This window comes from Macaca fascicularis, chromosome 2, assembly GCF_037993035.2.
Source record: "Macaca fascicularis isolate 582-1 chromosome 2, T2T-MFA8v1.1".
Taxonomy (NCBI): Eukaryota; Metazoa; Chordata; class Mammalia; order Primates; family Cercopithecidae; genus Macaca; species Macaca fascicularis.
In genome coordinates this window covers 126846465-126873770 of record NC_088376.1, presented here as the reverse complement: position 1 = coordinate 126873770, position 27306 = coordinate 126846465, and the positions used below count along the sequence as shown (strand labels likewise).

General features: G+C 39.0%; 1 long non-coding RNA gene across 1 annotated transcript in view; it reads left to right on the top strand.

Moving 5' to 3' along the window:
• LOC135969526 (uncharacterized) overlaps window positions 1-27306 on the top strand; it is a 69264-nt gene that overhangs the window by 20082 nt on the left and 21876 nt on the right. The window contains exons 2-4 of the long non-coding RNA XR_010584785.2: window positions 10675-10798; window positions 12975-13082; window positions 25059-25157. This is a non-coding gene — a long non-coding RNA (uncharacterized lncRNA). The remainder of the gene's footprint in view (window positions 1-10674; window positions 10799-12974; window positions 13083-25058; window positions 25158-27306) is intronic.

The window sequence follows — 27306 nt, the reverse complement described above, 5'->3', positions numbered from 1 at the left end:
TGCATAAGTGAAATGAATGGCAGCAACATCATAAGTGACAAGAGGAAAAACTGGAAATAAGAACTCTCTTATAAGATACCCACACTATCTATAAAGTCATATAGTGTTATTTGAAGCTACACTTAGATTAGTCAAAATTGTATATTGCATGTATCTTGGAGTAGAATGCTGCTGACAAAGGCCCTGAGGAAGAAACAGGCTTAGCATTTATCTGGAAGGCACCACAAAGATATCAATTTGACTGAAGAGCAAAGAGTGAGTGGGAGAATTAGAAAGATGACATTGGAGATGTAGCCAGCATCAGATTTTGTGGGTCCTTTCAAACATTGGTAAGGACTCTGGATCTTCTTTTGACTAATGTGGGATTAATCCCATTGGAAAGTTTTGGTAGGGGAATAAATCATATTAATAACATTTTTAAAAGATCAAACTATCTTCTGTGTGAAAAAGTTGACTGTCAAGAGGCGAGAGTGGAAGCAGGGAGACCATTTAGAGGTGACTGCCACAGTCCAGGTGAGAGATAATGCGGGCATTTGGGGTGGTGAGAAGTTATTGCATTTTACATATTTTTCCCAACATTTCATTATAGAAAATTTTAAATATACCAAAAAGGTGAAAGAGGTGAAAAACTGAGAGTGAACACCCACATACCCACCACTAGATTCTATCATTAATATTTTACTGTCTCTGCATTATCACACCATTATCTGTTTTTGTATCCATAAATGAATTCCTCTTATTATATTTGTGCACTTCAAAGTAAGTTGCAAACATGGTTACCCTTTCCTCCTAAACAGGTTGGCAGTTTGCATATATTTTGGAGGTAATGTTGACAGACTTGACAAATTGGGTGTGGGATATAATGGAAAGAGAGGGATCAAGATAGTTTCCAGGTTTTTGGCCTGAGCAACTCATTAAAGAGAAATGAGGTTGAGGAGGAAAATTGTGTGCTTTGTTTTGACCATGTTTAGGTTGAGAAGCCAATTAGACATACAGAAAGAGTAGGCAACTAGGTTTAAAAATATGTAGTTCATCAAAGACATGGGGCCTGGAGTGTCAAGGTGGAATTACCAGTTTGTACACAGTGTTTACAGCCTGGAACCAAATGAGATTACCTCCGGCGGTTAGAAGGAAGAGGAGGATTGAGCAAATGAGATTGAACAGGACCAGTAAGGTAAAAGGAAAATCAGGAGAGTGGAGTGTCTCCCAGAAGTATAGGGCTGTCACTGGTAGAGGGTCGTGACTGCAAGTTGTCCAGGTTCTTGGCATTTTGAACAAAGAATTGGACAAAACGCCCAGCAAAGCAAAGAATGAATGAGGCAATGAAAGAACAAAGCAAGGATTAATTGAAAATGAAAGTACACTCCACAGTGTGGGAGCAGACCTGAGCAGCAGCTCCAGGGCAAGGATACAGGATCTTCTCGGGTTCAAATACCCGCTAGAAGTTTCCCATTGGCCACATCCTGCTTAACTCATGTAAACAAAAATGGTAGTCTGCAATCAGTCTGATTTGTTGCAGAAAGCAACCAACCAGAGGCTGAAGTGAAGTTATAAAGGTCACATTCCTGTGCAAACATCTGATTGGTTGCAGAAAGTAACCAACAAGAGGCTAGGGTGAAGTTACAAAGTTATACTTCTATGCAAACAAAGGCTCTGCCCGCAATCAGTCTGGTTGGTTGTGGACAGCAACCATTCAGAGGCTGGAGTGAAGTTAAAAAGTTGCAAAGGAAGACTGGACCCGCAATCAGGCTGATTTATTGCAGACAGCCAATTTCCCATCTGCAGTGCAGAAAAGGTGAGGTTGTTTGCAAAGGGTGAAGCCTCTGATCCTTTTGTTACTTAGGTGTGGAAAGTTAGAGATTTCCTTTCAATTTAGTTTTAGGAAGTCCTTGTGAAACAGCCTTAGGTTGCCTGCCTCCAGACCCTATTTTCCTGCCTCAGGACGATGTATTTCAAGGAGAGATTGGTCAAGTGCAGCTGAGATGTTGAGGGAGATGAGAACTGAGATGACCAATCACTGAAGTGGCAAATGTTAATTGCTAGAACTCAGACAAGTACCTGGCACATAGGAGGTGTTTAATGAGTGAATGAATGGAGATCTTTGGTGACCTTGATAAGTGGGTTCATTTGGTGAAGTGAGAATGAAAGTCTAATTGGAGAAGTTTCAAGAGAATGATAGATGAGGAAAGTAGCAATAGTGAGCAGAGACAACTTTCAAAGAATTTTCCTAAAAAGCAGAGCAGGAAAATAGGATAGTATCTAAAGGAGATTTTGGAATCAAGGGAAATTTTTACTTTGGAATGATGAGAAATATTCTAGCATGTTCTATGTGGATAGGGATAATCTAATAGAGAGGAGAAAATGAATAATGCAGGAGTTAGTGACAACAGTTGTTGAAGTGATGGCATCCAGGCATGAGTGGAGGGCCTGCTGTCAGAAGCCCAGTTTGTTTATAGAACCAGGGAGGAAGATGGGGTATCAGGTGACATATTCTAAAAGGCAAGTAGGGTAACTGCATGTTCATTCTGTTGCCCTTACAACAATTTGTGTGTGTGTGTGTGTGTGTGTGTGTGTGTGTGTGGCGGGGGAGGGGGCGGTATGTATTTGAGACGGAGTCTCGCTCTCTTGCCCAGGCTGGAATGCAGTGACATGATCATAGCTCATTGAAGTCTCAACCTCCCAGGCTCAGGTGATCCTCCCATCTCAACTTCCTAAGTAGCTGGGGCTACAGGTGCATGTCGCCGCCACTGGCTAATTTTTAAAATTTTTGTAGAAACAGTGTCCTGCTATGTTTCCCAGGCTGGTGTCAAACTCCTGGGCTCAAGCAATTGTCCTGTTTGGCCTCCATAAATGCTGGGATTACAGGTGCGAGTCACTATATCAGACCAAAAATTATTTATTGAGTGCTTATTTGTCCCAAGCAATGTTCTAAGAAGTGGGGCTTTAACAGTGAAGGAAAGAGACAAAAATCTCTGCTCTCATGGAGCTGATATTCTAGTGGTAGGAAGATTGCCCATATATTTTGGTATATCAGATGCTGCCAAGTGTGATGGAGCAAAATAAAGCAGTGAAAAGGATAAGGAACTCTATAAAGGAATGGTTTGCAATTTTAAAACGATAATCAAGGATTTTAAATAGTGGCAGTGGATATTTTCTTCTGATTGCTTCCACTCAGTGAAATAAGAAATGAGGCCAGCAGCAGAGAGGGAGGAGAGGGAGGGGGCTGCGGGGAGTGCTGGAGACCTGAAGAAGGGGAAAAAGCACGAATTTGCTGCCTCCAAGAGAAGGAGAGGGAATTGTCCAGAGAAATGTGAAAGGGAAAGGGAACATTCAGAGAAGAGGTGGAGGATGTAGGGGAGATTGCTGATGAGAGACTAAATTTTTGAGGACACATTGAAAGGGTTTGATGATGTCAGTGGGATAAGCGGTTGTCCTGGTGAGAAGGACTGAACTTCCTGGGATGACTGAGGTATGTGAGGTATGATGGATATGTCCCAGTGGTTGCTTAAAGGTGGTAAGAGGTGAATAGTCCTCACTGATTATAATTTATGCTTAAGACTAGTCTCTTAGGACATTTAAATGGTTGATATAGTCATTGCCCTTGAAGGACAATAGGGTGGCTATCTTTTTGGGAACAGAAAGAGCTCTTTGGGGTTTCCTTAAAACCCACTGTGGTCAGTGTCAAGAAGGAGAGGATGTGAAAGGGGTGGGAACCCATTCAAGGTGTCACTACACATGAATCCATAATTTAAGTCTATTCACAGCAATAAAATGAAGATTTGTCAATGGTTAAACTGTTCAGAGCAAACAGCCAACAAAACAGGACAAAACAAAAATGTTTTGCCGTTCATGTAATACCACATCACTTGGGTGGTGCCGATGCACACAAATCTTTTCTCATGTTTATTAAAAAGATGAGATTACCTAGAGATGTAAACCTTTTGCACCTAGTAGAAAAACTAACTCTTTGGGCTACTTGATGCCAATTTACATAGCAAGGGAATGGTTTGCTTTTACCTAATTGGTTGGTGGTCCTGTAGACATATCAATGCTTTTATAAAATTGTGTTATCTGTGTTCTTCCTTCACATAAACAGGCAGTGGGCCTTGTTTTTCTTAATTCATAGTAGACTCTCAGGAAATGTTTGCAGAATCACTTGAGAGATTAATTTCTGGGTTGCTCCCACTGTCCTGGTCTTCTACCCTAACGTCATCTTAAAATTTTATCTTTTTGTGACACCAAGAGAACAGGGGGAAAAGGTTTGAGTCATATGATATGATGTTAGATAATTTTGTTATATGATGAAATATCATTTAGTTTAGGCATAGAGTGGCCAAATAAACGAGAATGGAGGCAATTATCTGGGTGATTCAAGCTAAAAAACAATTTGGCTTGAAGTAGCTATATAATTTTGGAAAAGTGATTTTAAGAAGAGCTTTAATTATCTAGAAAACATCTTTAATTCTCCACATGAAAGTCAGGTATTTGGAGAAAACCACAATAATAATTTTAACAAATATTTTTCCGGCAGTTGTTTACTTCATAGTTGCACAACTTGCAACATCCTCCACAAGATGGCATGCAAGTTTGTAACATACTATAGCCAGTAGTCATGCCATTGCTAAATCATTTTGCTGCAAGCAATAAAGTCTGAACAATTGCACAATGAGTTATTATTTTCTATGTTACACACTGCAAATATATACATTCTGGCAATGTTTTCTGCAGGTAAAGATGATTGTACAGAGGTATGTTTGTCTCTGAGTGTAATTATTTGAGGATATATGAAAAGAAATCAATAATTTAAGTCTTTTCATGCAAGATGAAGATTTGGCGTCAGTTAGCATGTTTAAGGTCAACACTTTGTTGAAGGCCCAAGACAAAACAAACAAAAATGTCCTGATGTTCACATTTGAAAAAGAAATTTTTATGAGGCTAAGGAAGGAATTATAATAAAATATTTGTTTTTAGGAGGATTTATTTCATTGTTTTAAAGTATTCCTGAAAATATTTCCTGGAACAACTGGGAAATAGCATGGCAATTCATGATGCATATTACTGTGGTTCTTTGTCTTGACTGCAACAATAGAACCAAGTGGGATGATTTTAATAAAACACAAACACCAGGGCACCCTCTCAGACCAATTAAGTCAGAATCTGTGGGAATGGGCCCAGGCATCAGTATTGTTTAAAATCTCCCTAGGCATTCTGATGGTACCTGAGGCATCAGTGTTCACTGACAGTATTGATTGCCTTCTCATTTGCTCACGACAGGCATCACTAATTGATCCTGAGCTCACCTTTTCTCTCAGTACAATGCTCTGGGTAGCCCTTAACAATCAATTCAGAGATGAAATGAAGCCCACTTGCTATCAGACTTGTCAAAGAATATGGGAGGGACAGAATTAAATGCTACTCACATATAAGGTGATTGATTTCCTAATGTGGTAACTAACTCTGCTTTCTAGTATGATTCAGCCAAACAATTATTTCAGCCTTCTACAACAAAGGAAATTTTAGGGACTGCGGTGGACAATATCCACGCTCTTCCCATATCCCTTTGGATACCTTTTTGCCATTTTTGTGTGGTGCACCCCATTCCCCACCAGTTTCAACGTGCTTCTGCTCTTCCATCAGCCAGAAGAGAGGGCTGCCTTTGGGTGTTTGTTGCAGGTTGAAAAAACAAAAAGTACCTGGGAATTTACGTCTCCCTGGAGTAACCACTGAATGAACCTTAACCACTGAATGAATATGAAAGCCCCATCTCTTTTCCTTGTGTGGGGACAACTCTGAGGCAGAACGTGCACTCCTGAGCTTGCCTACAGGGCCAAGCTAAAGCTGCATCTGTGGTATTTTGCAATCACTCTTTTGCTTGGCCTCCTTGCCATCTCAGTCCCTCTTCCACAGTTTTTCTGAAGCGCTTACTAAATAACTTGCACAAAAATTTTCATTTTAGGGTCTGTTTCTGGGGAAATCTTAAGATACATACCAAAAATGAAGGCCCCTGAGCTGGAAGAGAACCTATATAAACTAATGTGTTAAATCACGCAGAGTTAATCTGTCTAATGGGAACATGTGAAAGAATGATAAATACCGGTCTACTCAGATCTATGAAAGATATAGGTCTGAAATAGATTACCGGATTGAGGTGCCAAAAAAAAAAAAAAAGGTAGATGTGCTATAGCAAGATCCTAGACTTGGCTGCACTGTGAAATTATACACCGTTTAACAAATATTCATTCCCAGGTTACACCCCCAAGATTCTGATTTCATTGGTCTCAGGTGTGTTCTGGACATTGTCCCATTTAAAGCTCTCCAGGTGGTTCCATTGTATAACCAAGGTTGAAAATCGCTTTAAAAGAACCAGATTTAGAGTACATAAACATTACTTTGGTCAGCCTGTTAGAAATTCACATTCCTGGGCCTGCCTACACCAGGTATTATGATTCAATAATTCTGCATATTTTACAAATATTTGTTTTCAGATGCCTTAGCTGCCACCAGGGAAACAGTAAACACCTGGGTAAGTCCACTGAGAACATCTGGCTAGGTCAAGGATGGCAAATCCTATTCCACTTGCATACCCTCTCTTATTGATGCATAGAGGCTCTCAGGAGTGTTGAGAAGGATTCTGAGGCTAGGTCTGGGTTCAGAAAGCAAAGATACTATAGCGACTTGCATAGAGGTGTCTAGCTTTATAGCTAGCTATAAGGACAATGTATTAGAGTGGTTAATAAGGATTTGTGCTAGGAAGGATAATGGCTCTAATAGTGCAGTGCAAGTGTATAGGTAAAAAACCTTTCCTACTGCTTATAAAGTGGATGTATGAGAGGGATCTAATATACTCTGGAGGAAAGGAAAAAGGATTTCATGTGAAGTCTCAAGCTTTCAAGGGCAAGCATATGTCCCATGGTACTTCCTTTTTTTTTTTTTTTTTTTTTGAGACAGAGTCTTGCTCTGTCGCCCAGGCTGGAGTACGTGGCGCGATCTTGGCTCACTGCAACCTCCCCCGCCATGGTTCAAGCAATTCTCCTGCCTCTGCCTCCCTAGTAGCTGGGATTACAGGTGTGTGCTACCACACCTGGTTAATTTACAAGTTTTAACATAGAAAGACATATTGTATTTCTCCCAGGAAAGTAGTCTTCTATGAGACCAGCACAATAACACAATGGCTCTGGAGTCAGAAAGACTTGGGTTTGAATTTCAGCCTAACCACTCACTAGTTATGTGTTCGTGGGCCACTTCCTTAACATTTGCAAGCCTCAGCTTCCTCACCTGTAAAATGGGCTAGCATCATCTCAAGAATTAAATGAATTCATTAAGAAAAAATCTGAGCACAGGGTCAGAGTAACTGATAGCTATCACCATTGTTATTTTTATTATCAATGATGCTAAGAACCCGGAAGAATCCAGCCATGGTTCCTATGTCCCTGCTCTTGAAGCACCCAGCTTGCGAGCTGTCGGAGGAACTCTAACTCTTCTCATTGTGTTTGACCTGAAGTTTGGGCACTGACATTTCCAATTCCCAAGATTCTTTAAAAGCAAATAGTCATGAACGAGGCTTTCAGAGAAGGGAATAAAGTGGCTTCTGTGGATAAGTCCATCCGGAAAAACTGATGGCTCCTTTTGACACACATTCTCACCTGTAATCTGTTCTCATGCCTCAGAACCTGGGAGTTGTGTTGCCATTGTTATTTTATAGCTCAAATATTTCTTCACCAGTTGATGGCATCATTACAGATACAGTGGGAGGGGAAAAAAAACAAATAGAAAAAGAATTTTAGTTGCCTGGCCCACAGACAGTTAATTTCTCATTCCTAGGACTGCTTTCCTGTACGGGGAATCTTTCATTTAGGTGGCTTTCCCAGTGATGGCCCTGGCTGCCTAGCAACCACCATCTCCAGACCTTCCCTAAAAGACGACGGGAGTTGTTCATATCAGTGTCATCAGATTTTTTTTTTAAAAAAAGGATATTGAATTTTATGAAAAATTAAACCTCATGAAGATGTAGCTTCCCAATGTGCATTGCTTCCCAAACAATTGTTGACAACTGTGTGACACTGAAATTGAATTAGGAACTGCAAATTTTGGAATGGCTACAAACATAAATGCAAGCATCTTTTAAAAATCATATATATTTATGCATAACTAGACCCAGTGTGTGTGAGTGCTCTCAGGTAATTTAACCACAACCTCCTTTCATCCTTTCTCCATGAAACAAGCATTATAATTCCTGTGTTTGACATAAAAGTAAATATATGACGGATTTGCCTGTGTTCCTGAATGCTAATATTCTACATTGCTCTACAGAAAGAGCAGAAATCAAGTTCATCTTATTTATATGTATGGGAATGGAGGGTATGAATTAAAACGAATCAGAACATGAAGATTCATCAGAAAGTTGATAAATTAAAAGGTCACTCATTCCTCCAAAAGATTTTGAGGTTGCTTTGCAATTCTTCTGGGCTTAATCTTCTCTATTAAATGATCTCCATGTCTACACAATTATTAAGTAAGTAGCACTCAGGGTAATGAACTCTTGAAATTAATCCTCTTATGGATTTTTGCCCTGGATTTTTCTGGTCATTTGATTCTCACCTAGATTAGAGACCCTGACTTCCACTGTTGTCTTTCTCGAGAAGTTTGTCTTAGGGATACAATGTAGAGAATAGAGAGGCACGATGTAAAGTGACTAAAGACTCAGCTCTCAAACTGGGGACAAGTCACTTGAGTTTTCTAGGCCTCAGTGTTTCCTGTCTGTGAGATAGGGATAATATCAGTACCTATGACATAGAGTTATTGTGAGAATTAAAAGACAATGTATTTGAAGCACTTAACAGAATAACTGGAAGGTAGTATAAATGAAAATCAATGAGAGGTTAAAAAAACAACTTGATAAAATATTGCCTGTGCCTACACATACAAATTCAGATGAACAGATGTCTCAGTATTTCATATTTTTTTTCCTTCTTCAGCTCCATGACCTCCCTCCCCACAAAAGCCCATCCTTTCCATCAACATGCAAACAAACAAAATTATGCCTGAGTTCTTATTAAACAGTCAGCATGTTTCTCTAAATGTAAACTCCTTTTTATTTAATTTTAGCATTGGGGGAAGTGTTGTGAGAAATGTTCAGATAACACACTGAACATAAAAGAATAGGAAAATTCACTTCTCTATTCTTGAAAAGGAATAGAAACTTGAAAGAATTGAAAGTTGAAATTGGTTGAACAGAATGTAATTTCATCATCATCATCATCATCGTCATCATCATCAGTTACAACCATTTACTGAGAGTCTATCATATATGGCTGGGGGTCAGGGGAGTGGGAATGGGCTCAGAGCACAAAGAGATTTCAGGCCTGGTTTTTAGAGATGTGTGGAACCTTGCCAGGGAAGTAGTTGATGTATCTGCAATATTTTCCTTTCTCTTTACTGTCCAATAAACAGTACTTCATTTCCCCGGAGGGCTCTGGCTTTACAATCAACAGCATTGGAACAATTTCCACAGCAGCAGTTTTTGATTTTGAAAGTGGATCTAGAAGGTAAATACTGCTACTGGGTTTTCATTCGAAATGCCAGTTCTTTGGTTCGTATTTCCCTTTTCATGAATATTTTCCCTCATCTGGCCTTGATGTGCTCCCAAAATTAAGATGCTTTTGATGTGTGTGTGTTTTTTTTAATGAGATTATTACTTAACCTATAGTTGCATGGTGGCTGGTTGATGCTAGACTTGGCGTTGGGGCTCCTCTCTGCATCATCCTGTTTTCAGAGTGAAGCCACGATTATTTTGGGGGTGGCATTTGCATCCTGCTGTGGAAGTAGGTGAGCACTCCTCTCTGGATACCTGTGACACAGAATTCATTCACAGTGTAATACAGTATCTTTAAAAAGTTAATGCACGGACATTACATCTGCCAAGTGGGTAGCCACTGGTTCAATTATTATTTTTATTTTTATAGTGATTTTTGTGAACACCCTTTTCAGTAATATGTTCTGCATCAATGTACTTCATAGGAAAAGGAAATGGACCTTTAAACCTTTCCAATCAAATTGCTCCTGAATCTGCTAAGAGATTCTTTTCTATTATGAAAGCTGAGGATAGTATACATCCTAAGTGTTAGCACCTTTAGAAGAGAAGTCCAGTGGAGGCCAGGCATGGTGGCTCACGCCTGTAATCCCAGCACTTTGGGAGGCCGAGGTGGGTGGATTACGAGGTCAGGAGATCGAGACCATCCTGGCTAACATGGTGAAACCCCGTCTCTACTAAAAATACAAAAAATTAGCCAGGCATAGTGGTGGGCACCTGTAGTCCCAGCTACTCGGCAGGCTGAGGCAGGAGAATGGCGTGAACCCAGGAGGCAGAGCTTGCAGTGAGCCAAGATCGTGCCACTGCACTGCACTCCAGCCTGGGTGACAGAGCAAGACTCTGTCTCAAAAAAAAAAAAAAAAAAAAAAAAAAAAAAGAAGAGAAGTCCATCGGAGACTAGGGGCCCACACATCATATGAGACTACCTCTCAGTGAAACAGTTAGGAGTTCAAAACTGGACGAGATCTGCAGCATTAAAGAATTCAAGTTATGTGGGGTCTAGCTGAACGCTGGAGGGTTGATGACAGCAAGGAAGGAAGAAAGCAATGAGTCTTTCTAACATTTTCACTTTTTTTTTTTTTGAGATGGAGTCTCACTCTGTCACCCGGGTTGGAGTGCAGTGGTGCGAATTTGGCTCACTGCAACTTCTACTTCCTGGATTCAAGTGATTCACCTGCCTCAGCCTCCTGAGTAGCTGGGAGATTACAGGCATGTGCCACCACGCCCGGTTAATTTTTGTATTTTTAGTAGAGATGGAGTTTCACCACGTTGGCCACGCTGGTCTCAAATTCCTGACCTCAGGTAATACAGCTGCCTCGGCCTCCCAAAATGCTGGGATTACAGGCGTGAGCCACCATGCTTGGCCAAAAAAAGGGATATGCTTTCTTCTGCCAACTTCTTAAAGTCAGCTGTATGCATTATCTTTATATAATTTTTAAATAGAAATTGCCAGACTCTTTATCCATTTTCCTTTAATCTCACTGCTGTGCCCCATGACAAACAATTATTTAAATTATCTTATTTCATAAATTGCTCTGGGAATAATGGATTATAGCCATCACAGTTTTGTTTTTCTTTCCTTTTTGGCCTGGTGTACCTCATGGAAGAGTGATTATGCACCAGCAAGGTATTTATAAATCCCCAGATTTGTTAACAATGGGAGTAAAAGTTGTTAATGAGTTTTTAACAAACTAACTTTTTCTTGATAAGTGAAAACTAAATCTTTCCTTTTTCTCAGTATGATTTAAATCAGAGGAGCTAACATGGGACAACTTAACCCCTGTTTGCAGAATTCGAATAAATATTTGGCTAAAGCTTTGCAATGGGACCTCATTGAAGTTTTACAGAGAGTACGCTATTCCTTAATTTTCTTCTTAGCTGCAGAGCTTTTAGGGTCACTGAGCAGACCTTTAAGTGAGAGTCAAGGAAATTTGGAAATGCCTCACTGATTTTTATCAATTGTTTCCATTCTTTCCTTTCAAAAAATATACAGGGACCATGAAATCACTTGTTCAAATCCTGATGAAAGTGTTAGAAAGGCTCATTGCTTTCTTCCTTCCTTGCTGTCATCAACCCTCCAGCATTCAGCTAGACCACAGGTAACTTGAATTCTTTAATGCTGCGGATCTCGTCCACATCTTATTCCTTCTATTCTTGTAGTGAAGGCTTCCCAGAATTATTATTTATTTATTTATTTATTTATTTATTTATTTATTTGAGATGGAATCTTGCTCTGTTGCCCAGGCTGAAGTGTGGTGGCGCAATCTCGGCTCACTGCAAGCTCCACCTCCCGGATTCATGCCATTCTCCTGCCTCAGCCTCCTGAGTAGCTGGGACTACAGGTGCCCACCACCACACCCAGCTAACTTTGTGTGTGTGTGTGTGTGTGTGTGTAATTTTTAGTAGAGACAGGGTTTCACTGTATTAGCCAGGATGGTCTCAATCTCCTGACCTTACGATCTGCCTACCTCAGCCTCCCAAAGTGCTGGGATTACAGGTGTGAGCCACCGCGCCCAGCCCAGAATTATTTTTTAAGTGTCTTTATTCTTAAAAGAGATTGACTTGTGGTTTTTGTCAACAGCATCTCATAGATAATCTTCTTGTAGGAAAAATTATGAAAGAAGAGGGATATTGAAAACTGGTTTAGTTTTTATTACAAATGGAAGAAAAACAGTCAGTTTGGTCTTAATAGTAAATTTCAAGTACTTTTTAAAATTTTTCTGAAGGGATAACCAACTCTCTCAGTTTGGCTGGAACAGAGGAGTTTTCTGGGATGGGAGATTTACAGTGCTAAATCTCTGGACCTGGACAGTCCTGGGCAAATTGGGAGAGTTGGCCTACCCAAGATCATACTTTATGGATGTGAACATTCATCTTTCCATTAGGATACATTCAGTTTCATCATTTTGAGCACTCTTTTGCCTCAAACCCCTACACATCTCTGTTAAAATAAAATCCCATTAGTCATCTAACTGTCCTAATATCCCCACATAGTCATTAAATTGTTTTGAAATGTTCTTAACACCTTCTCCTGTGCATTTGTCTGTTTCCAAAATTGAAACATCAGTGTTTGGAAGGTAAGAACCCATAGCCATAAGCTCTGTTTGCTATAACATGCTAAGGATTATCCCCTTGCCTTTTCATTGTATATGGAGATTAGCAGACTTTTCTAAGTTCCTGCCTGTCCTTTCAACTGACTTGACTGATTTAGTCCTTAACAAAATGTTAGCCATTTCTAACTGTTAAAATAACTGGCTTGATTGACACTTTAACTAGATGAATCGATTGTTTTAACTGATTGTTGTAACTAAACAGATTCTACTTCTGTGAAAGCCTGTTAGTTTCTATAAAATCTCAGCTGTCTTTCTTGTGGCTTCATTTTCAGTTTTTCACTGATTATTAAAGTGGTTGATTCTGGAGGACTGTTCACAACTGGAAATCTAAAGATTTTTCTCATCAATGTAAACAATAAGGACCCCGTTCTTACCTGCAGGTAAGATCATAAAACATAATATTTTAGTTCGAGCTTGAAAATTGAATTTGAAAATGTTTTACAAATTCATTATTAAATTTTTATGTTTGCTTTTTTTTTGAGAAGGGAAATAAGCGAGTAAGATGTAAACAACTACTTTAAGATGTAAGATTTTTTAAAAAGGGTTTTCTCAAAAACTGAAAGCAAAATAATTTTAGAGTGTAAAGTGTATTGAAATTGCAATAGTATAAAGTGTTATTAGTGCAATATGTTCTTAGTGTCTGACTTATGTTGGATTATCTCTATCCTCAAGGGAGAGTCTGGCTAATATTATCATCAAGGAGTTTATAAAACCATATTGAGGGTCAACAATGATTCAGTATAAGAACCAATAAGAAGCTGGTTCTTACAGAAGGATAAGAGCACAGTGATTAAGCATACAGGCTCTCTAGAGCCAGATAGGCCCAAGGTCAACTCCTCTCTCAGCCACCTTGATATTTACTTCTGAAAGTTACCTAAGGTCTTACAATTTCCATTTCCATGTCTGTAAAATGAGGACAAAAAACGGTCCCTACTTCCTACGGTTGCTGCGAGGAAATTCAGGAACACTTAAAAAATGCTTAGGAGTTTGTCTAAACTGTAGGTAAGTGCTCAATAAATGGGTTGCTTGTTAAGCTCATGGTCACAAATTCCACTCTTATGATTGCAATCTCCGACCTCCTACTCTTTTGCCACCATAAGGTGAAGAAAAGAATACAAAGCAAGCAAATGCCTCTCTCATAATTTTTCCTTTTAAAACAAGTTTACTAAATATTGAAAATGCTGTCTCGAGTGTGACTTCCATAAACTCAACTTGGCACAATAAAGTTGACATCACACTGGATGAAGAAATTCCAATTGGGAAAATGATTGGAGTGCCAGGCAACAGATGAAGATAACCTGGGGGATTTAACCTTTGAACTAGATCCACAGAATGATTACTTTGCAGTTGACAAAGGTAGGTTGAGAAATGTTCTTGACAAATTATATATCCTATCATATGCTATTGCCGTCTTCTGTTGATCTTTATATTTCCTCCACAGACTGAGTTTCTTGGGGTTACATATCAGTCTTCTTCGTTTTAAGAACCTCAACATGAAGCACATAGTAGATGCTTCATAAACATCTGTTGAATAACTCTCTGTGAGACCCAAGTCTTTGTTCACTCATGAGCTAACATGTGGCTGTTCATCTGCTACAAAGCAGCAGTCCTAGCCCTTCACTGAACATACCCTTCTAGCACATCTTCTCAGATCTAACTAACTCTACTCTGTACTTCAGGTCCAAATTTTTTGAGAGAGAGAATTGGATTGGACTTTCTAGAGTCACTCATTCATTCCTCATCCAATCAGCTGTGGCTGAGACCAGGGGAGGGTCAGATTGTGTGGTATTTAAAGCTTCCTCTAGGGCTGAGTAAGGAAGGTGGTCATCTTAGCACATAGGCTGGTTTAAGCCATTGTAGCCAATGCTGTCAATATCCTACTCATACCTCCTCAAGCCTTAACAATTCAGTGCAGCACCCAATTTCCACCTGCTAGTATATGCATTTCTTTGCTTCAGGTATTATTGGGATCTGATATCTGCTCTGCCTTGCCCCACCCCCCAAGAAGTGTTAGAGAACTACTCCCTGCTAGGAGTTATCAGTCAATGAATAAAGGGAATTGGTGCACTCTAGTTCTTTGCCTCTGGTGGGGGACAATTTTGAATGTGCATTCTACACTGGCTTCCAGGGATCCCAGGATTATTAAATTCTAGCTTCCCACAGTAATGACTTGTTTGATAATGTACTTTTTATTGGGATTTTTCCTTCCCTGTATGACTTTCCTTATGCCACATAGCTCTGATCACCGCCCAAATAAACTACTTTCACTCAAATCCCCATTTCAGATTCTGTCTCTAGAGGAGCCCCCAGTCATGATAGCCAGCATTCCCTCTTACCTAAGTTAATGCTCATTTGCCTAAACTGGGCTTCTTCTTTCACCCTTACTGCCTCCAATAATCTCCACAGAGCAGCTAGAATAATTTTTTGAAGTCAAACTGGATCATATTCCTCCCCTGTGTAAAATCCTCCTTGGATTTTCCTTTGCATTCGGAATGCAATCCAAACTTCTTACCTCACTCCCAAGGTATTTTCTCTGGCCCTTGTATCTTTCTCCAACCTCATCCTGTTCCTTGGCCACCTTGGTCCATTATACTGAAACCAAATAACTAGGCTGCCTGCCTTGGGATGTCTGCTCTTGTGTTTTTCAGGATCTGACCATTAGACCTTATTTTAAAAAATCACATTACAGTTTTCATTTTCTTAATAATATGTCTGTTCGAATTTTGTATTGTGATTTTCTACACTTGCTTAGTGTTTGTCTCCAAGCCCAGATTATAAATTTGATAAATGCAGAGATTGCACTTCATTGTAGCATATACAGAACTTAGCACAGTTCCCTGGCACATAATTGGCACTCAGTAAATGTTTGTCGAGTGGATAAGTGGATGGATGTGTGGAAAGCACAGTGAGTTATGGTTCGTGTTTTCATTTATGATACTCTCTACTGGGAATCATCTCCCCATTCACCACCATTTTCTTTTTTGTTTGTTTGTTTGTTTGTTTTTTTGAGACGGAGTCTCGCTCTGCCGCCCAGGCTGGAGCGCAGTGGCCGGATCTCAGCTCACTGCAAGCTCCGCCTCCCGGGTTCACGCCATTCTCCTGCCTCAGCCTCCCGAGTAGCTGGGACTACAGGCACCCGCCACCTCACCCGGCTAGTTTTTTTGTATTTTTTAGTGGAGACGGGGTTTCACCGTGTTAGCCAGGATGGTCTCAATCTCCTGACTTCGTGATCCACCCGTCTCGGCCTCCCAAAGTGCTGGGATTACAGGCTTGAGCCACCGCGCCCAGCCGCTTCACCACCATTTTCTTATCCTACATATGTCAAGTCCCCAAATAAGGGCCTCCTCTTCTAAAAAGTCTTCTCTGTTCCCCTAAGCCAAAAATAATTTTGTTTTTGTGATCAGCTAACATAATATGATTAATTAGTGTATTTTGGTGATAAACAATTAAAATTGTGCCTATATTTTGAATCAGTTTCTTTTTCTGTTATTTTATTTATTTATTTTATGGGACAGTGTCTTGCTCTGCGGCTCAGGCTAGAGTGCAGTTGTGTGATCACAGCACACTTGAACTGGGCACAAGCGATCCTCCCACCGACACATGGCTAACTTGTAATTTTTATTTTTGAAGAGATCTGTCTCACTATGCTGCCAGAGCTTGCCTCAAGCTCCTGGCATCAAGTGATCTCCCCACCTGTACCTTCCAAAGTGCTAGGATTACAAGCGTGAGCCACCACGCCTGGCCTGAATCTATTTCTTAATTCTAATGAATGGGGCATAATTTTCACCTTATCTTTTCCATTGCTATGTATGTAATAAAGTAATTTTGAAAATGACAGCATGGACCAGTTTGTAGAAGATGTGCTATTTTGTTACAGAGCATGGGACTGTGGTTACTGCTACACGTCTTGACATGGAGAGAACAGGGTTTGGAAGTGTCCAGTCCTTCTCCATTAAGGCTTGTGACTGTAACCGGCGGTGTGCAGCAATTCTAGTAACTGCCTATATCCATGGCATTAATGACAACTCACCTTTCTGTGATCGGTACCTCATTAGGTAAGTTGAGATGAGTGGGCAGGGGCAAGAATTTGGAGTGGGTAGAGAGCAGAGAGATTACCATATTTATTGGCCCAACTGGACATGTGGTTAATCATCACATTGACTCTTGTTCAACCCCAGGTGATGGTCCTCAGAAATAACCTGTTGGGACTATCTGTGTTAGTCCATTTTGTGTTACTGTAAGAGAATACCTGAGACTGGGTAATGTATAAAGAAAAGAGGTTTAATAAGCTCATGGTTCTGAAGGCTGTTCAAAAAGCACGGTGCCAGCATCTGCTTGGCTTTGAGTGAGGCCTAAGAAGCTTTTATTCATGGATGAAGGCAAAGGGAGAGCCGATGCATCACATAGCAAGAGAGGGAACAAGAGAGGGGTGAAGGTGTCACACTCTTTTAAACAACTAGCTTTCCTAACTACCAGAGTGAGAACTGACTCTGGACGGGTGGTACCAATCCCACAATTCGTGAGGGTTCCACGCTTATGATCCAAACACCTCCCACCAGGCCCCATCTCCCAATGTTAGGAATAATATTTCAAAATGACATTTGGAGGGGCCAAATATCCAAACTATATCACTATTTATTACTGCAAGTTGGGTTTCCAGGATCTGGCAGTAAGTGGTAAAAGCTTGAATTTTGGAACCATACACCTAGCTTGGAATCCTGGTTCTATTGTTTTTCAGCTGTGTGATCTTTGGTAACTTACTTAAGCCTTTGGGTTTTCAGCTTTTTATTTTGAAAATTGGATAATAATAATACTTACCCTGCAGGATTGTTATGAAGAAAAAAATGGGATAATTTATGTAACATTATTCTGAACACAGTGCCCACATATCACATGAGTTTTATAAATGAGATTTATTACAGGTACATAACCCATTATCTGAATATGTTTCAGGATGAAAATATTTTTATCTGATTTTAGAAATGTAATAGGATGTGTATATCATATACTATGCAACTTCCCCAGTAAGAGTAATACCCCATATACCCCATATTCAAATTTATAGTGAATACTCACACTAAATGGGACAAATAAAGATCTGACAGTTCAGGTAAGGTTTTGAAGTCAAAAATTTCAGGTAGGGTGAGGCTAAATTTTGATGCCAAGTAAGTTATGAAAAAATTCTTAGTTTCAGAGCTTTGGATTTTGGAGTTTGGATAAGGGATGGTGGGTTTGTATTACCGTTAGTATGAATATTTTTATTATCAGAAACTCAGTCTCCAAACCTACATCACTGTCACTCTTCTTCCCCCTTAATTCCCCTCTGTTTCTTATTTACACATAGGACAGCGGTTCCATGTTTCCTAGGTTTTATTCCTGATTGCCTAATGAAAAGCAAAATCTAGTCTTGCTAACTACCACCCATGTGGTCTTGTTTGGGTCCCAATTACTCTACCTTCCAAATGGAGATGATTATTGCACCTAGCTCATATCATTGTCGTAAGGATCAAATACAATCAATGCTTGGAATTTGTTTAGTTGGCCTTGGCATACACTCAGTAAATATTATCCTTTCTGCTTCCCACTTTCCTTCTTCTTCTTCTACCTTTTCTCCTTCTTCCCCCAGGAGAATCATATTTAATTAACCAAACACCTAGCATATGCTGCACCCAGTGCTATAGCCCCCAGTGGTGACAGAATGAGTACTTATTATGGTCTTTTGCTGTAAGAAGATTGTATCTTGTCAGAGTGATAAGATGAATACATGTAAAACAACAGTTGATAAAAATATGCAATGACTTCAAGTTCTAGGTGCTATGCTTTAAGTGTTAAGGGGAAGAACACATGAGACTTGGAATAATCAGAGGAGCTTCTTGAGGAATGACAGTTGTTAGTCTTTGAAGGATGAGTAGGATTTAGAGACTGAAGGCTTAAGAGTGAGCATTTGTGGCAGAGAGATCCTGATGAAGAAATGGGTAAACATATTGAGACGAAAATAAATCCACTGTGCCTATAGAATGGTAAGGATTATCTCTCTTGACCACACCACCCAGATGTTCCAGGTTGGAACAATCCCAGAAAATTATCTGATTCCCACTCAAGACTTCTCCACTGAGGTGATGTTCTTGATCAACTGCCCATCCCAAACAAGTGCCCAGCTGGGTTCAGAAAATACACACTCCCAGAAAATGTAAACAATCTTACCAAATTCATAGAACCTTTTGGGAAATAGCTTCTTAGACGGTACTCCAAAGTTGATCTGTCTGCTTCAGGATACACAGGGCATCTACATACATGCATTACCCAAACTAGTGGATATTTATGGAAAATGCATTACATTTAAAAATAACATCCATCTAAAGGAATTTTTCTTCTTAAAAAATTAAACAGGCACACACTCAGGGAGGAAATTGCGAAAGATACAGTAGTTGCAAAACTCTTGTGTCATGACCTTGATGAGCCTCCTGATACAACTCCTTATGCTCCTAGCTCAGGCCCAGTTGGTTCTGGACAACTCTTTGAGCAAGTGCCAAATGCTGAAAATGTCATCCAGGTGAGAACCAGTTGCTGTAACTCCAGAGAGATGGAGTCATTTTATGGCCACAGTTAAGATGGTGCTGGTAGATTCAGCAAGAGGAACTCTGACACAGCACAGCATAATTCTGGGCTCCTCTGTTGTCTTAAAAAATATTTTTTTAGAAATAAAGTCTTGCTCTGTTACCCAGGCTAGAGTACAGTGGTGTGATCATAGCTCACACAGCCTTGAACTCCTACACTCAAGTGATTCTCTTGCCTCAGCCTCCCCAGTACCTAGGACTACAGGTGTTGCCACCACACCCAATTAATTTTTATTTTTATTTTTGTAGAGACAGGATCTTGCTGTGTTGCCTAGGGTGGTCCTGAACTCCTGGCCTCAAGCGATCCTCCCTTGCTGGAAGGCATTTGGACATGTCCTTTATTATCTTGCTACCTGCCATCAGTTTCTCCTTCTTATAATAAGCACAAAGTAATTTGTGTCCTGGTTAACTGGGGAAATGAATCAAAGGGTAAAAAGCACGCTGATTTCCTTAGAGATAAGTCTGTGTGACTATGTGTGTGACAGTGGTTCATTCTCCTGGCTTTGGGAACAGTTGATCAGCTCCTCTTCTCTATACCCTCTGGAGATTATACACTTTCCATCAGCAGATGATGGACACAGTAAGTTTTCTTTTTGCTTTGCAAGATGGGATTCTATCTTGGAAGAAATCCCTTCTTCTAACTTCTAATTTCCATAGGTCTTTATTTCAAAGTGCTAATTTTTATTAGGTTTCATAACCAAAATATCACCAATCACCCTCCCCACACTTAGCCAGAAGATATGGCTGAGACCATTGGTAACCTTTCTCTTTCTCTGGCCCTAACCCCAGATTTTTGTGACAAACGCCATAAGCTACAAGCTGGATTTTTGCATATATTGTGAATTTTGGAAGCTTAGGCACTGAGCCAAGAGATTTCCTGGGTTGATGTTCATTTTGAAATGCAATGCCAAATTGTCACCTTTTAAAATGAAGTTTGGATGAAGATGGAGGTTTTATAAACATGATGCTAATATTTGGGTCTTCATATGTTCACTTCATATTTGAATAACTATCTCCATCATTACCCACCTCTAATTTATTTTTATATTTACATAATTGTTCCACAGATATTAAATGTTACTTATTCCTAAAAGCTTCATTTAATGCCATAACTGGCTTAGTTCTCCCTGATAAGGGCTTGCATTATAAGTTGTACATTCCCTATCAAATCACCTATTAGACTTTTTTGTAAATGCCTACTTCATTGTTGGTGTTATTAGATAGTAAGCTTTCCACATTTCTAAGTGGTTTATTTTTGTGTGTCAACACCTGCTTGGTGCATAGTGGGTACTCAATACACTTGAATATATGGACAAATGAGTCAGTTTCTAAAATTTTTAAAATGTAGTTGTTCCTGAACACCTGGGTACTCGGTGTCATATTGATCCATTCCAGTTTATGCCACCTGAGATTCATGCCCATGCTACTAAATGTTTTCAAATCTCTGATAGGAGACTATCTTGTTTACTGCTATATCATTAGTGCCTACAACTGTACCTTGACCATAATTAGTACTTAATAAGTATTTTTTAATTGGTGAGGAAACATCATAATAAGAATAACTTACATTTTTTATAGTGCTTTATCACTTACAGAGTACATTCAAAATATTTTCTCTTTTTTCCCACACTGAAGTTTGGAAAGAAAAAAATATTTTCTCGTTTAAAATATTTTGCCTAAGGTCACACCATTAACATGCAATAAAGACAAGATACATCCCATATTTTATTCTGCTTTTCCACAATGCTTTGTCCAACAGTAATCTACACTGGAAGGAAATCTAAGATGTGCCTTTGTTTCACCAAAATGCCTACTTTTGTATGTGAGTCTTTGTCAATCTTGGGCATATTCTGAGACCATCCCTGTGAAACGAAAATGGCGATATGCTTGCCTTTTCCAGAATGATGTATTACTTGAAACACGTACATTTAGCTGGGTGTGCAGTGGCACATGCCTGTAATCCCAGCTACTTGGGAGACAGAGGTGGAAGGATTGGTTAGCCCAGGAGGTTCAGAATAGCCTGAGCAACATAGTGAGATCCCCATCTCAAAAAAACAAATCAGAAAACATGTACATTTAAAAAATTTGGTCATTTTTGATGAAAGAAATCTTGTTTTATAAGGTTGCTAAAGAGTTGGACTATGAAGACCCAGAGATAATTGCAGCTGGGCATACTTATGAAATAATGATTTTAGTATTTGATGACCTACATCCTTCCCATACCGGTAATCTGGATAAACTTTTCAAAGAGCAGTAACTATCTATACTTTAGACTCTTCAATTTAGATTTTAAAATCTAAAGATTCATCATGTTTGAGGCAGTTTTGTGAAGTTAGGCAAAGGAGGAAGGGGAGAATTAGGTAGACTCATATTGGAAGTTTTCATTAGATCTGGGAAGTCTCTTTTGCTTCTTAACAATGCCTTAAGGAATACACAATTCTTAAATACCACTCCTTAGAGGTAGAAGGGGCAAGGGATGTGTAGACCTAACTGTTATGCTTTATACTTGAATGCCTTTGTGGTAGTAATGCCAGACACTTCTTATTTGAAAAGAACCAGATATTTGGCAACATGTAGTGTGAACATATAGGTAATAGAATGTTTTAAAAGTATGTTATTTGAATTATTTTATATGACATATATAGAGCCATATTAATGCAAATCATGAGTTACTTGTCAAGTTCCACAGCTCAGGCCCTTCAAGGAGGTGCAGGGCATGGTTATCCTTCTCTGCCATTTGGTCTTTTCATAACCATCCCACCATTTTGGGTCAGCCTGTGTTAGACTGAGTCTTTGGTACAGTGAGATTAAGTCCGCCCAGATTGTATGATCATAAAATTCTTGGCATTTGTGGATTTAGCAGTCATAGTTTTGCTAATTGTGAGCCACTCTTTGGTACATATTTAAATTGTGCACTATAGATCTAGAGCAGAGTACTTAGACAGCGGCCCAGCCTAGTTAAACACCTGACACCTGCTTCCCTTTGCTTAGTGTTATACACATCAGAACATACAAGTGCCCCAAAGAGTCATTTACGTATTCACCTATGTATTACCATTTTAAGAGTTAGTTGGCTATAGAGGTGTTTGTGAAAATAGGGATTCTCAAAATTCTAGGCACATTTGTTATTAATGCCAAGCATCTATTGTATCTGGAAAATATGGTAATAAGTAATCGGGTAGGTGGTTGGCATCAAAGATATTCAAGACAATGTGGGTGTTTGGGTTGCAAACATAAGTTTAGTAGTAGAATGTCAGTTCTCAGTAAAGGAGAGCCTAGAATAGGGGTGGCATTTGAGTTTCTTCTCTTGTGAGAAGTCTGAATCATTGGTGGTAATTGCTTGGATCATTGAGAAGGATTCTGAGATTGCATCTGGGAGCAACGAGGAAGAGTGCTTTGCCTGTCATGGATGGATAAGAGTGGAATGATGGTATATATCTATACGTTTGCAACCAAAGGGAACTTAATGCTGAACTGTAATCAACAAATCTAGGGCTCATTAAATCCCTCTTGAGACACTGATAGAAGAGTTGTAATGAGGCTAAGTCTACAAAGGTGATTTGTATACAAATGACCCAACCACATGGAAAGGTGATGCATAAGGGACAGGGACTTAAGCATGACACTATGCGCGGAAGTGTTCTTGTTGTGGTTTCTCTGTTCCTAACTTGTGTTCTGATGCAAGAAGCCTATACCGTAGCCCAGTTGGCCTTTCAGAATGGATACTTTTTCTTGCAGCTACTCATATTGATTTTCTAATCAAAAACGAGTCTTCCCCTCTCACCAGATTTGAGCCTTTCCCCCATATGGAAGAGGAAAGACATTTCTCACCATAATAAATCCCCATTCTCTCTAGTCCCTTCACACCCAACACATTCAAAGGATGTGAATAAAGGATGCTTGTAACACTGCACAAGTGGTTCAGTATATTCTTATAAGTCAGCTAATTGATATAGTTTTGAGTGTTTATGGATGCAATAAAAATCATTGTATGGCAGAGCTGTAAATGGCACCCGCTCTTGCAACACATGAGTGACATTCATTGTAGGAAATATAGAGGCTTTAGTGTAAATCACCTGTCTTTGTAGAATGGCGCTTCTTAATCTTGCGGGGCATGAACACCTTTGAGATTCTGATAAGAGCTGTGGATCCTATCCCTTGAATAATGCACACAACAACACATACCAAAATACAGTGAATGTCACAGATTCCCTGAAGTAAAGGTTCTATGAATCCTAGATTAATTTTTTTTTGTTTGTTTGACACCCATGGCATGGATTTTCAGTAGAGGCAATACCAGCATTCTTCAGAACATGAATTCCACAAGATAATCCACTAAAGAAGAATTCTTTGGTCAAATAAGTTTGAGGAGCAAGGCATACCTGGAGATTTATAATACATAATGATACATTAGAAACCTGAAGAAGTCTTGCCAAAAAGAAACCTTTTACCTCTGTTTAGTTAGGATTCTACATTTGACACATTAGCATCTCAAAAAAGATATTTTGGGAGATGCTGGTGGACATGGCTTGGTTTAATACCCGTCCAGTGACTTATGAGTTTTGTGATTTTTGTCTAAGAACTGAACTCTGTGAACCTCAGCTTTCTTGCCTAAATGGAGACAATAATGCCAATGGCAAGTCAGTACCTTTTACAGTAAATGTTAATTATTATTTTACCTCTATTAAAAATTTTCCCTGTTTGCAAGTTTCTTGCTTTTATGTTGGGACATCAAGTTCCTTCTTTTTGACGACTCTGTAATGATAGTTTAAGCTTGTTTTTCTGAAATATAGAGTTCATTTTTGGTAACACACAATATACAAACATTTGGCTGAGGTGATTAAAATGTAATAGCTGCTTTTTACTTAATCTTTTATAGTTTAAATATACCTTCTTGGGCATGATCTCATTTTGTCTTCATACCCACACTGTGATGTAGGAGATTGAAACTGATGTTATTCCTTTTTTTCTTATGAGGAAACTGAGCCTTGGAGAAATTAAGCTAGTTGAAGGCCTCAGGGTACAGGTGAACCATGAATAACATGGGTTTGAACTGTGAAGGTCCATTTATGTACAGATTATTTTTTCAACCAAATGCAGATCCAAAATACAGTATTCAGTGTGAGAAACCTGCATGTATTAGAGTGCCAACCTTTTGTATCCACAGGTTCTGCAGAGCTGACTGCAGGACTTGAGCATGTGCACGTTTTGTTATATGCCAGGGCCTTGGAACCAACCTCTGTGTATATTTAGGAACAGCTGTATGTGTTCAAGGCTAAGCCTCGAACATGATTTTCTGAGGCTCTTTCCCTTCCGGTTTCTAGGATATATATTAAAAGCAGAATTGAGAATGTCACATGCTGGGTTGAGAGTGACACTCCAACAAACTCTCTAATGGAGGAGACTGTACCCATGAAAAATACAATAAACCATCTTGTGTGAAATATATAATTATATATTTAAAATGATGTATATAAATACATGCATATTTCCACCATACAAAATAAAATATACCATGCAATACATTATGTATTTTTCACTAAGTTGCTTTGGCAAGCACCAAAATTTATTTGGGTTCCTTGAGAACACAGAGTCTGGGAGCAGGGGTTACTTGGGAGCAGAGAAAATCCCATTGCAGTTTCAAAATTCCATGCTAAACCTGTTCCTGGAGGCACGGGGAGCTTGTTTGTGGAATAAAACTACAACTACAAAGCATTTATTCAGTGTTCAGTTTCACAGTAACTGTGACCATCATTGTGAAGGTTGCTCCTGCCAATGACTTCAGCCCTGTATTTAAAGCTGCACACTACTCATTCTCTGTTCCGGAAACGTCAGGAGGTAAGAGATTCCCCAAGTCTATGCTGTTGAAGCGTGCAGAAGGAAACACCTACCACATTTCAAATGAGTGACCAGTGGAAAAAGCATGTACATTTGCAAAATGCAAGCAAATAAGGGAGCATTGTGGGAACCCAGACACTCAAGAACAAGGCACTTTTCGTTGGTAACACCTTCAGTGTATCATCTTGATGGCTCCCCGAAGACTTCCTTAAAATTTGATGATGTAGGATTTTTGTAATAAAAAAATTACACAATATTAATTTTATTCCACTTATCTTCCCCCTTGCCTCTTAATTAGATCTAAATGCAAAGAAGGTAGAAACCATGTGGTCATTGTCCACGCAGTTCAATCCTGTGAACGTCTGGGGTGATGATTTTAGGTCCAGAGTCAAGATCTTGGTCCGAATTATATTTCAGCCATGAATTACATATTAAGTAGGACACATTTGTTAGTATAGATCAAGGAACGTTAAATTTAGAAGAGACAGCAGAGGTCCTCCTTGTATCTTCTGTCATCTAAGAGAGGAACACATCCTTTCCTCAGCATCTCTTCAGGTTTGACTTGAATACTTCAGGGGAGGGATGGAGCCAGTTGTGTCCTAGAGTTGAATAATACTGGCTTGCAAGAGCCAGTTGTTGAATTTGCAGGAATTTGATAACCTGATTATTAATAATAGTCATTATTAAAAATAAATTAATAAACAGTTACAAAAATTATGTTAAAAGTTAGTAAATACTAAAAACTCAGTACTTCTTAATTATGTTACTACATTTTGCTATTATCTTTGCCTCGAGGTTATTTACATCTATTGGGACTGAATGGTGAAATTCCATAAATAGAATGGCAAAATTCCATAGATGGAATGGCATGCTACTGCATTTCTCTTTCCAAGTTAGCGACAATTATTGATAATTTAAAATTGAAAATGGTAAGAGCATTTATACCATAGAAATCAACAAACATTACATATTAGAACTTGATTCATTGTTTTAAATTATCTTGTCTTAAGAAATTGATAGAGAAAATGTTAATAATACAGATTAAATGTAAAAGTCTGTTGTATCTGAGGTTACTGTTGTGAGTAGCACAAAAATTGTGGGAATAGTCTTCTAGCAATCAAAAACTGTTTTCCAATTCAGCAAATAAGCCATGCCCATCATTGATGAACTAGTGAAGTTCTGACATGGTTTCACTTTCACCTTACTCTTTAACACAAAGGAAAATAGCAACTAACATTCATGTTGGCGCTACTCATTTGTCATTTGCAATTACAGTGTGGCAATGGACAGAACAGTTTGTTAAAAATCAGTGAAAGCATTCTGTGAAAAGCAATTGTCTATATGGAAATTTACAATAAAGAGTATTTTATATCTCATTATTAACTGTAAATTTTATGCTCCCTATCTTTTATATCAGTAAAATTTGTAACAAACGTATATTTATGTGAATATGTGTGTGCACGCGCGCGCACACACACACACACCCCCCAATTTTTTTCAGAGAGTTGGTTGTTAAACATTTGCCAGCATATCACTGAGTGGAACCCACACTACTTCAAATCAGCTTATTTCCTTGCCAGAAAACTATAAATGTTGAGGAGAGACTAGGAAATCAAACGTTAGACAAATGTTCTGAGGAAAGACTGGAAAAGTAAAAGCCCACATATTTGAATTTCTTTCTTTCTCTTTTCTTTCCTTCTTTCTTTCTTTTCTTTTCTTTCTTTCTTTCTTTCTTTCTTTCTTTCTTTCTTTCTTTCTTTCTTTCTTTCTTTCTTTCTTTCTTTCTTTCTCTCTTTTCTCTCTCCTTCCTTCTTTCTCTTTCTTTCTTTCTTTCTTTCCTTTCTCTTTCTTTCTTTCTTTCTTTCTTTCTTTCTTTCTTTCTTTCTTTCTTTCTTTCTTTCTTTCTTTCTTTCTTTCTTTCTTTCTTTCTTTCTTTCTTTCTTTCTTTCTTTCTTTCTTTCTTTCTTTCTTTCTTTCTTTCTTTTTCTTCTCTCTTGCCTAGGCTGGGGTGCAGTGGTACAATCACATTTCACTGCAGCCTCAGGTTCAAGCAATCATCTCATCTCAGGCTCCCAAGTAGCTAGTACTACAGGTGGACACTAACATGCCCAGCTAATTTTTGTATTTTTTGTAGAGATGAGGTTTTGCC